This window comes from Budorcas taxicolor, chromosome 23 (assembly GCF_023091745.1).
Source record: "Budorcas taxicolor isolate Tak-1 chromosome 23, Takin1.1, whole genome shotgun sequence".
Classification (NCBI taxonomy): Eukaryota; Metazoa; Chordata; class Mammalia; order Artiodactyla; family Bovidae; genus Budorcas; species Budorcas taxicolor.
The window spans coordinates 44446553-44457292 of NC_068932.1; the positions used below are offsets into that span (position 1 = coordinate 44446553).

At 48.9% G+C, this 10740-nt stretch overlaps 1 long non-coding RNA gene and 1 pseudogene across 1 annotated transcript; both read left to right on the forward strand.

Moving 5' to 3' along the window:
* The first annotated feature begins 1332 nt into the window (after positions 1-1332).
* Positions 1333-10463, forward strand: LOC128068028 (uncharacterized). Its single transcript, XR_008201436.1, has 3 exons — positions 1333-1438; positions 9799-9890; positions 10348-10463. It is a non-coding gene; the product is annotated as an uncharacterized LOC128068028 (long non-coding RNA).
* LOC128068027 (elongation factor 1-gamma-like) lies at positions 3217-4707 on the forward strand (annotated as a pseudogene).
* Positions 10464-10740: the final 277 nt, after the last annotated feature.

Here is a 10740-nt window from a genome sequence, read left to right on the forward strand (position 1 = left end):
GACCTCATTTAATCTGAAATTTTACTGTTGTTTATAATTATCTGAGTATATCTCAAGTCCTAATTCAGATTTTTTTTCAATTTTTAAGAATATGAGTATCTTTTGGTCTTAAAAAAAAATTGTCTGTATTCAGAAATACCAGGGCTTCCCAGGTGGCACTAGTGGTAAAGCATCCGTCTGCCCATGCAGGATACACAAGAGACCAGGGTTCGATCCCTGGATCCAATCCCTGGGTCGGGAAGATCTCCTGAAGGAGGAAATGGCAACCCGCTCCAGTATACTTGCCTAGAAAATTCCATGGACAGAGGAGCCTGGGGCCACAAAAAATCAGACACAGCTGAGCGACTGAACACGCCACAACTGTGAGATGGAGATTTCACTCCTGATCTCACACTCTTTTTTTTATTTTTCAGAAAGGAGACACCCCAGGGGCAAGTCTGGGGAGTGTGGGGATTCTGAGAAGATGCCACTGGACTTGGGCCACGAACAGATGAAAAGGACTTTTCCCAGGACTCCTCCTTCTGATAGGGTGTGGGAAAGAGTTCGAGATAGAGAGAGCAGCGTGACCCAACGTGGTGTCAATGAGCACCATACGCTTGGGAAGTGATGGGCGCTTAACGCCCAAAGGCGACCAAGGGAGTGGGTGGTTGAAGCTGCACATGGAGGTTGATGCTAAAGGCCATGGCGGGGAGGTGAACTTGATTCACTGATGGGGGCCTCCAATGTGTTTTAAGCGAGGGCACCATGCAGTTGGGTGTGTTTTAGGGTCATCACTCCGAGCATGGTGGCCGTGGAGGCGCAAGCACACAGGACAATAGAGGACTACATGGGAAGGATTAACTGGGCAGTTGTGGTGAGAACGGAAAGAAGGGAATTATTAAAGAGATGAGCCTAAGGTGGAACGGCAGGATGCTGGGGGTCAGAGGGAGGGCGGAAGGCGTCTAACTTCAAGCTTTGCTGACTATATAGACAGCGATGTCTTTAACCAAAATGTGGGCTACAAGGGGGAGGAGTGCTTGAGCTCACATTTGGACTTGCTGAGTTTCCATGTTCATGGGACATATAAGGATACCGCCCAAACCCAGGCCTGCCTTGGGGAATATTCATCTCATTAAACTTAAATCACGTTTCCCTGTCTGCATGTCTCCTCCCCACAGGAATGTAACCTCCCAGAGGGAAAGATTGAAGGCAAGAGGAGAAGGGGATGACAGAGGATGAGATGGCTGGATGGCATCACCGACTCTATGCACATAAGTTTGGGTGGACTCCAGGAGTTGGCGATGGACAGGGAGGCCTGGCGTGCTGCTGTCCACGGGGTCACAAAGAACAGGACACGACTGAGCAACTGTACTGAGAGGGAAGCCACTCTCCTCTATCTTGAATCTCCTGTGCCCCGGGAGAGGGTACAGCCAGTTTTGCTCCATCAGTGGTTGTCTAGGTAAGTAATTGAGCAACAAAATGCATGCAAGGAGGAGGGAGGGGGCGGTAGAGGGCGAAGAGCAGGCTCTGAGGACCACCAGTGGAAAAATTGGTTGGAAAAAAAGGGAAGCCAGGGAAGGTACTGGCAAGGAGCAGAAGAGAGGAGGCAAGAGATCCAGTCAGCAAATGCATCGACCCCAGTTCTTCCAAGTCAGCAGACAGAGCGGCAGCAGCAGCAATGAGTCCCTTGGACGCGGTCCCTGGATGGAAAGCCAGCACTGGCCTGCTCACCCAGACCGTGTGGGCTGCAACAAGTCAGGACTGGTTCTGTCCCCTTGTGCAGTCTGTTCTCTGTAAACAGCCCCCGTGCGCAATCCAGCTCGTATTGCCCGAGCTGTTTTCAAAACAATGGGAAATGACCGGAGAGAGGACTCATACACTTGGTTCCTTGCCACACCTTTCATATCATACTGATGGAGAAAAAGTTTCCTAAGTATTATTAATGACCTGAAAGATTTCACCAAGTGGAGAGACCTGATGTGGGATTAATTTTTACTAATGGAGCTCCTAGGGACAGCTGTAAAAATCAACAGTCCTCCAGATGAAAGTGAGACCCTCGGTCCTCTGACACTTAGTTGAATTTCTTGGTTTTTAATGGATTTGCTTAACGAGGGAAGCCTCCTGTGATGTTCTTTGTTCTGGGGACTAGGAGCTGCTAGACAATTAACTAATTGTTTTACTGATCGATATCTAATTTTTTGCTGTTGTCATAAAACCAAAGTAGCAGCAGAAAATGTAGAAAACGGGGAAAAAAAATCTCCCCGGACCCTGCCCCCATCACAAACGTCTGATCGCAATTGCACGTTTCCAGTCCTCTGCCCTCAGCAGATAGTTTTGTAGTTGTAAACACTGAGGACATTGTGCTCTGCTTTTTTTCACTTAACATAATCTGATTCTCTTTTATGAGCAATGAAATTTGATACGAGGTGCTGCTCACACAGGTTTTTTTTTTTTTTGAAAGACCATCATTGCAAGGATTGGTGAGTATTTTCTAAGCCCCATCGACTTCAGAGAATCAGGAAATTAAACTTTTTATTTATTGGTCTTTGACTTTCCCATAAATGGACACAGTTCTACCTTGTTTGACTGCGCTGTAAAAGCAGGCACTGGCTGAACAAAGGCCACGCCGATGAGTAATTAGGCAGCAGGCAGAGACCGGGCAGTGCTTTATGGGCCCATTAGTACTTGCCCAGCTGCTTTCAAGGTTCCAGTCTGCAACTTGGGTGTTAGGTACCTTTAGTTTCTTCTGTTTAAAAAAAAAAAAATGACCTACGTGTTTTTTGTTGCTGTTGTTTTTGTCCAAATATTCAAAGACATGAACTGATCTCTGCAGTCCTTTAAAGGAAAGGATAAATGGTGCTTGTTACATACGTGATTTTTTTCTTTTTTACTGTGCTGGGTCTCTGTTGCTGCTCGGCTTTCTCTAGTTGCAGTGCTTCTCACTGTAGGGCCTTCTCTTGTTGCAGCTGGAGCACGGACTCTGGGGCATGCAGGCTTCAGGGGTTGCGGGTGGTGGGCTCAATATTTGCGGTTCCCAGGCTCCAGAGTGCTGGCTCAATAGCTGTGGTACACAGGCTTAGTTGATCGGAGGCATGTCGAATCTTCCCGGACCAGGGATCGAACCTGTGTCTCTTGCATTGGCCAGCAGATTATTTACCACTGAGCCACCAGGGAAGCCCTTGTGTTTTTTGTTTTTTTTTTAAGCCATGTTCTGGCCCCTCTCTCTATGAAATCGCCATGACGGGTGGGACCCCGTGCACGTGTCCTGACAGCTGGGGGGCCTGAAGACCTCACTACTGCTCAGTAAAGCGGGGCTCAGGTCCCTGTGTTCCGGGCACCACCCGGCTTCCATTTTGGCCAAACCAGCTGCACCCCCAAATTGCTCCATAAATTTCCCGCCGGCAAGGTTCCAGCCTTTGAGGTGGATTCTGTATGTTGGAGGGCGTTGTCGCTGCCTCCTATGTGAGCCCAGAGGACATCCTCCTGTGGGCAGCTGTACAGCTGGGGCGGTGGGTGGGCTTGGCTGAGGCGGCGACACAGTGTCCCCGGCCGGGACCCGGCAGTCCCCCTACTGGGGTGTCATGCATCACGACAAGGAGGCCACAGAGGAGGAGGGGGTGAGGTGGATTCTGGGGCTGCTGGACGCTGCCTGGACAACCCGGACTCTTCTGGTGGGTGAATGTGTGACACCGGCTGACATCACCATTGTCAGCAGCCTGTTGGGGCTTTATTCACAGGTTCTGGAGCCTTCTTTATGCCAGGCCTTCCCTAATACAAGCTGCTGGTTCCTCACCCACATGAACCAGCCCCAGTTCCAGGCTACCTTGAGGGAGTTGAAGCTCTCTGAGAAAATGGCCCGGTTGGATCCTAAACGGTTTGCGGAGAGCCATCCTAAAAAGCACACCAACTGGAAAGAGAAAGGCTCTTCAGAAGCCAGGCAGAGGCCCCAGGTGAAGCAGAAAGAGGAGAAGGCGGCTGCCCTGCTCTTGAGGGAGGAGCTGGGTGAACGTGGGCAGGTGCTGGCTGCTGAGCTGAAGGCCAAGGATCCCTCTACTCACCTGCCTGAGAGTACCTTCTTGTTGGATGGATTTAAGCACAAGTACTCCCATGAGGACATGCTGTCTGTGGTGCTGCCGCATTGGGGAGCACTTTGATCAGGGTGGGATTCCCTGGTGGCTCAGACAGTAAAGCGTCTGCCCGCAATGCAGGAGACCCGGGTTCGATCCCCAGGTCAGGAAGATCCCCTGGAGGAGGAAATGGCAACCCACTCCAGCACTCTTGCCTAGAAAATTCCATGGATGGAGGAGTCTGGAGGGCTACAGTCCATGGGGTCGCAGAGTCAGACAGGACTGAGCGACTTCACTTCACCTGACAAGGGTGGCTGGTCGCTGTGGTACTCCGAATACAGCTTCCCAGGCCTCCCTGAGCTGCAGCCTCATCACTGGACTGTTCCAAGCCATTGGACAAACTGAGGAGGAACGCCTTTGCCAGTGTCTTTCTCTGTGGAACCAACCACAGCAGCTCCATTTCTGGAATCTGGGTCTTCCAAGGCTGGCACTTGCCTTTCTGCGGAGCCCAGATCAGCCTGTGTACCACAAGTCACATGTATGGTGGAGACTGGATATCAGCAATGAGGAGACTCAGATGGTGGTTGGAGAGTACTTTTCCTGGGAAGGGGCCTTTCAGCACGTGGGCAAAGCCTTCAATCAAAGCAAGACCTTCAAGTGAACATCTCTTGCCGTCGCCTAGCTGCTATACCTGCCCTTCAAGGAGAATGGAGGTCATTAAAGGAAACTGAACGATGAAAAAAAAAAAAAAAGCTGTGTTCTGAATCTAATTAATCTTGTGTACACTTGAGTGCTTGGGGACTTGCTGTATAGATGGAGTGATTCATTCTATAAAGCCATCCCCAGCTTTCTGGAGTGTCTCTTTCATGCTGAGCGGGGATGGTGGTCTGACCTCCACACATTTTCGTGACATCCCCGAGAGACTATGTGGTTATGACACGCTCCTCTGAGAGCCCACTGGAGTTGTTCATCTTAAAACAGAGTCCTAGGGGGAAAGTGGTTTTTGCCTTGGGCACTTTTCCTCGTGAAATGTATCTCTTCATATATATTTAGTCCAGAGCAAAAATTGTTATCTTCTCTACCTGTGATCACAGCTATTAAATAAATAACTAAAGGGAATCTATCTTCAGAAGATAAAAATTGGGGAGTTCTTTTCCACCAGTGTGACCTCAATAAAACATTGTCATCTTTGTAGACCCATCTTTACTTACCTGCTGCAGCTTTGTAAAGCAAAACGGTCATTGCCTCTTCTAGGATGGAAAATGTCCATTTTATTAAAATTCAGAAGGTTAAAAAATGCCCAGATCTGCAAACACTTGTTTTAGTGGTTGGTGTTTTGAAGCACTCCCTTGTTCGTCAGCGCAATACAGTATTGGAGAAGGACAGATAGAGAGCTAAGTGTTGTGACAAGGTCAAGGTGAATGGAATGGATGTGAGCCTGTCCCCAAGGCCTTGCAGCCTGGGAGGAAGATGAAGCAGATACTCAACAGAGCAGTGGGCTCAAGGCTCAGAGGAGGAAAAAGAAGCGTTACCCTCAGCTTGGGGTCAGGGTGGAATGGCATGGTCTTCCCTTAGCAAGGCTGGATGAGGGGTCAAGGCCACGTCAGATCCAGGACCCACCCAGTGTTCCTCAGTTCTCTAAGAATTAATGCAATCCACTGTTGGTGCAAGAGAATTACAAGTTGGAACCTGACTTTGTGAAGATACAATGGCAAAGAGTCTTGATAAGTAGTGGGCACAACCCACAGCTCCATGTATGCAGGAGAAAAGACCTAGAAGGGGTCACCCTGCCAGCCTCATTGACTGGCCATTGGAGCCTTCCAGCTGGCCAGCTAGAGTGCCCATGTGAAGTACTCACCCTGCTCCTGACACTATGAAAAGCATTTTGCATGTATCCTCTCATGAATAAGATGGTTAGATAGCATCACCAACTTAATGGACATGAATTTGAGCAAATTTCGGGAGACAGTGGAAGACAGAGGAGCCTGGCATGCTGCAGTCCATGGGGTCACAAAGAGTTGGACATGACTTAGCGACTGAACAAGAAAGCATCTTCTCATATGATCCTTAATCCTAGGAGGTGAGTTCTATAAGTAGTTCCAACAAAAGAATGTGAAAACCATCCTTAGGAGTTGAAAGGTCAGGGCAAGGTCGGGCGTGTTGAGGCATGCCCGGGCATGTTGGGACATGTCCCGGCAGAGAGCCGCAGACAAGCCCCGGAGGCGGGCCGACAACCAAGCCGTCCAATCAGGAGCCGACACGGAGCCCTTGGACACCAATCACTGCTGAGCCCGCGTTTTCTTCCTTATATGGGAGCCCGGCCCGGGCTATAAAACCCTTCCCCACCCCTCATACCTCGCAGACTCCCTTTGCTTCGCAGACCCCCTTCGCTTCCTTGCTCACCCACCCCCGGGAGTTCTGCCCGAGAGCGACCGCCCAATAAAAGGCCCTGATCAACGGTCCATAGGGGTGGCTCTTTCTTCCCGCGGCGTTTCTTACAGGAGTAACTTGTCCAGTTCTACAAAGGTAATAAATAACTGAGTTGGGTACCGAAACTGCTCACCCAGTAAGCTAAGACCACCCTTCATAACTGCCCACTGCAAAGGCATTCTGGACACTCTTTCGAAAGTCCCTTCCAATAAAGCTCTATGCTGGGCAGATGTATCTTGGGCCTGAGGGTACAGCAAAGAGGTGAAAAGGCACAGTCTTCCAAACACTGCCAGCATCCAGGCCTGAGAACCTGGCCATGTCCTGGTGCCATCTTCTGCCCCAGCACTCTGCCTGCTTTCTCACATTTTCTCCTGTTTTCCTTGCCCACCAGCCAGCGCTCCTTCTTTGAGGGACTAATGAGCTTCGGAGCTGGAGTTCCATTGCATCTCAGACTGGCCCCAGTTTCCAGGGCTCTTTCAACCTCTTTCCTTGGCAATTAATTTCTAGGACACTCAAATATTTACTCCTCATGTTGGCTCAACTATTTTATAAAGGTGATTTGTTAAATGAATAGCCAAATTAGATCCAGTTTTGATACCTTTGTAAAGGATCCAAATATGTTCACAAATACACTTTCCTCAATCCTGTACTCCGATTAATAAACCTGCTCCATGCATTGAACCACCATTGTACTACTGTGCATGCACACTTGAGTGCGCACGTGCGCACGCACACACACACACACACACACACACACACCCCCCGCAGCTGCTCCTGTGCATGCTCGGGTGAGTTCCTCTCCTTTCCTCACCTCTTCTGCAGCATCCTCAGTCCACCTATCACTTCTCCAAAAGCTCCGGTGTGCTGACAGTGCGTTTCACTGGGTCTCACCAGCAGATCTCAGCCCTGGAATCAGCCAGGGCCGGGTGAATGTACCGATCTGGGTGGGACCCAGGCTCTGGCACTGCTGAAGGCTCCCCAGGAGATGAGATGGACAACCAGCCTCAGGAGCCTTGTCTGGCCTCCTCATGACGCCGTCTCCTCACTCCTGCCTGCAGGAACAACTTCACCATCATCGTTTTCTCCTGTCTCACTGCTGACCTGTTGAACCTGTCAGGAAACCCCAATGTAGGATCATGGATTCTCTAAATCCAGATCATCTCCCAGCTTTAGGGCCTCCTCCAGCTGGGGCCCTGCCCACCTTCCCCAAGGTCCCACATCAGTCGTCTGCTAGAGGAAGACACACCATCCACCTCCCTGTGAGGAAGTGGTCACTCCAGGGGGACTCAAGTCCTCCCTCCCCACCTGAAGATTTCTCTCATCTCCTCCCACCCCCTCACGCCACGTACCCCTCACCCAGAGGTGCGACCCCCTTCCAGGCGCACCCTCCACCAGCCAAGTGCCAGCCTCGCCTGCTCCTCCTCCATCTTTGGGCATCCTAGTCCATCCATGTCCATTCTCTCCTTTGCCTTGGTCTGCAAGCCCCGCTTTTTCCTATGCTAATACAAATCCTGACAAAGAAAAAAGTGGGGAGGGGACAGGGGCTGGAGGGGGACTCTGAAGACAGAACCAGAGAGGTGGCCATGTGGGAAGGACTCAGATCAGCATCACTGGCCTTGAGGATGGAGGAAGGGGCCACACACTAAGCTTCCGGAAACTGGAAAGGGAGAGGAAACAGATTTTTCCCCTGGGGCTTCCAGAAGGTAGGACAGCCTTGCCCATACCTTGAGTTTTGTCCACTGAGAGCCATTTTGGACTCTGACCTCCAAAACTGTGAAGATAATAAATCCACATTGTTTTAAGTAAAAAATATATATATACATATATTTATATACATCCTTCTGCTGACCTTTCCTCCATCAAGCTGTCATTCCATCTCTTCCCTGCACACCCAACCTCACCTTGAGTTGACCCTCTCCACCCAGCTGTCTGCCGGACGGCTTCTCCTGTCTCCCCCAGGCACCTAGAACAGAACCCAGCTGCAACCACACTCGTCACCTTCTCCCCCAACCCAGAGCCTTTGTTCTATCTTGAATAGCTCGATTTATGTGAACAAGGGCTCAATGCTGCCTAACTTTACCCAAGAGCAAACCCTGTAACTTCAAACCCCCAATTATAAGGTGGGAAAACAGCAGACCTAATTCCGTCTGCTGAATAAACCCTCACGATTACTCTATTAATTCTTAATTTCACCTATCATTATGCTTTCAGTAAGTCAATGAATAAAACCAAAATAACTGCTTATATCCATAAGTAATCAAAATGTATTTAGTGCTTTAGCAGTTTGTTTTTCTAATTTCCTTTAATTAGCTGAGAAAGAATTAAAGTCAATTCCTCATCCCTCAGATAAAAAATTAGACTCATCTTTTGCCCTTACACATATCCAACTTTTAATGTACACAGGATATACAAATTCATAATTGTTCTGTAATGTAAAATGTATACAATATTAAACACATTTCTATGACATTTACCTTATCTCCCTGATCACAGATAATATAGTTATAATTATGCCCTTTCAAAGTATTTTCGCCTGATCCACACTTAATTGGCATTATTAGCTTGAAATCCTGGCTACTGCGTGCAGGGACTGCAGGATGTTTTTGTCCTCTGATAACCTAGATGAGGTGCATTTTGAGCAAGTATGGGTCTGTTTCTGCTCACCCTTGTAGTCCAATGCCCAAAGAAGGGACTTGAAAAATAGTCACTGAATGATGGATAAACACATAGGATGTTTGGGAATGTCTTATGTGTATTCACATTGGTATCCATGAGAATGTGGCCCACAGAGAAGGGGGCAATTGAGAGGGGTGGGGACAGAGTCACATTAGAAATGAGCTGGAAATCAGCCCTGATTCTGTTGGCCGACATATCCGCCTGAACCATCACCAACTCAGTGGACATGACCCTGAGCAAACTGCAGGAGATGGTGATGGACAGGGAGGCCTGGTGTGCCGCTGTCCACGGGGTCACAGAGAGTTAGACACGGCTGAGTGACTCAACAAAAACAACAGGTCCTGATGGAAGAGGCTGAAGTCTGATGGCGGTATGTCAGCAGAGCCAAATCCTTCCTTTAGAGTTCCAGAATGTCACAGATATTAGGCATTGGGGTTTTGATACAAAATATGCTTTGGAGGAATAATACTATTTCTCTGGCGGGCTTATGTTGAGACTTCGCCATCCTCTTTTGGAACCACGTGTGATGACATTTGTTGGAGAAGGATTGGACACACCACTCATGGCTGGTAACAGTCACGGAAGCTTAGAGGAAGGTTGTAACAGCAAGAGAATGTTTAAGACAGCTTCGGTGTTTCTCTTTCAGCCTTAAGGAGCAGATAGCAATGTGTTCTTGGGCAGAAGAGACTGTTCTGCTATGATCTTGGATAACCCTGTGAACAGCTATATGGCACCTGGGTAATGACTGAGTTGTTCTTTCTTCTGGGAACTAGGACTGTCTGCTACCGATGATACAGCCTGCCTGGGGCCCAGGTGGAGTAGAAACAATAGTCCTTGTATCCTAACGTTCTGCTCCTATTTGGTGGGAGGTGGGAGACACTCCTGAGCCTATATCCTCCAATTTGGGAACTCGGGGATCTGTTCGATTTTGATGGAGAGAGAGAATGCATTTGAAATTCTCTTGGTTGCTGTGTGCAGAAATCATACACTCCACCTCACAAACTCACCGATTTTATAGAGCCGTCGTCAGGCAAGTGAGTTTCGGTTTTCTTCATTCCCCCATTCATCCAGTGAGTCAGGCTCTGACAGGGGGTTGATTTGTTGTTTAATATTTGGGGGGATTATTTTGGTATAGCCGCAACGTGTTTACTCAAATACTCTGTGTTAAATGAGATGTTTTCATTTGTTTTGATAGGTACTTATAAAGGCAACGTACCGCATTTCACACTTACACAGCCCTTCCGAGTTCACAGCGCGGCACCCGGATTCCTGCAGAACCTCCCCTGTTTGGGACGCACCAGCCTTGTTTCACCCCGAGAAGAGCAAGGTCTGTGCAGTGCTGTCAAGCCCCAGAGCCCAGAGCTGAGCTGAAGGGGTCTTCCTCAGTCACTGGGACCAAAGATAGTGGGTGGCAGCAAAGAGCTCAGAGGAGGAAATTTTTTCTTCTTGCTTGTTTTATGGTTCTTAGGGTGTTACCATAACAGCATGAATTCCTCCCTGAACTCAGCAGAACATATGGGAAACCTATACTTAGCTTATCATTTCAAACCCTTCCTCCCCCACACCCTTCTTCCCCTCCAGGAGGCCT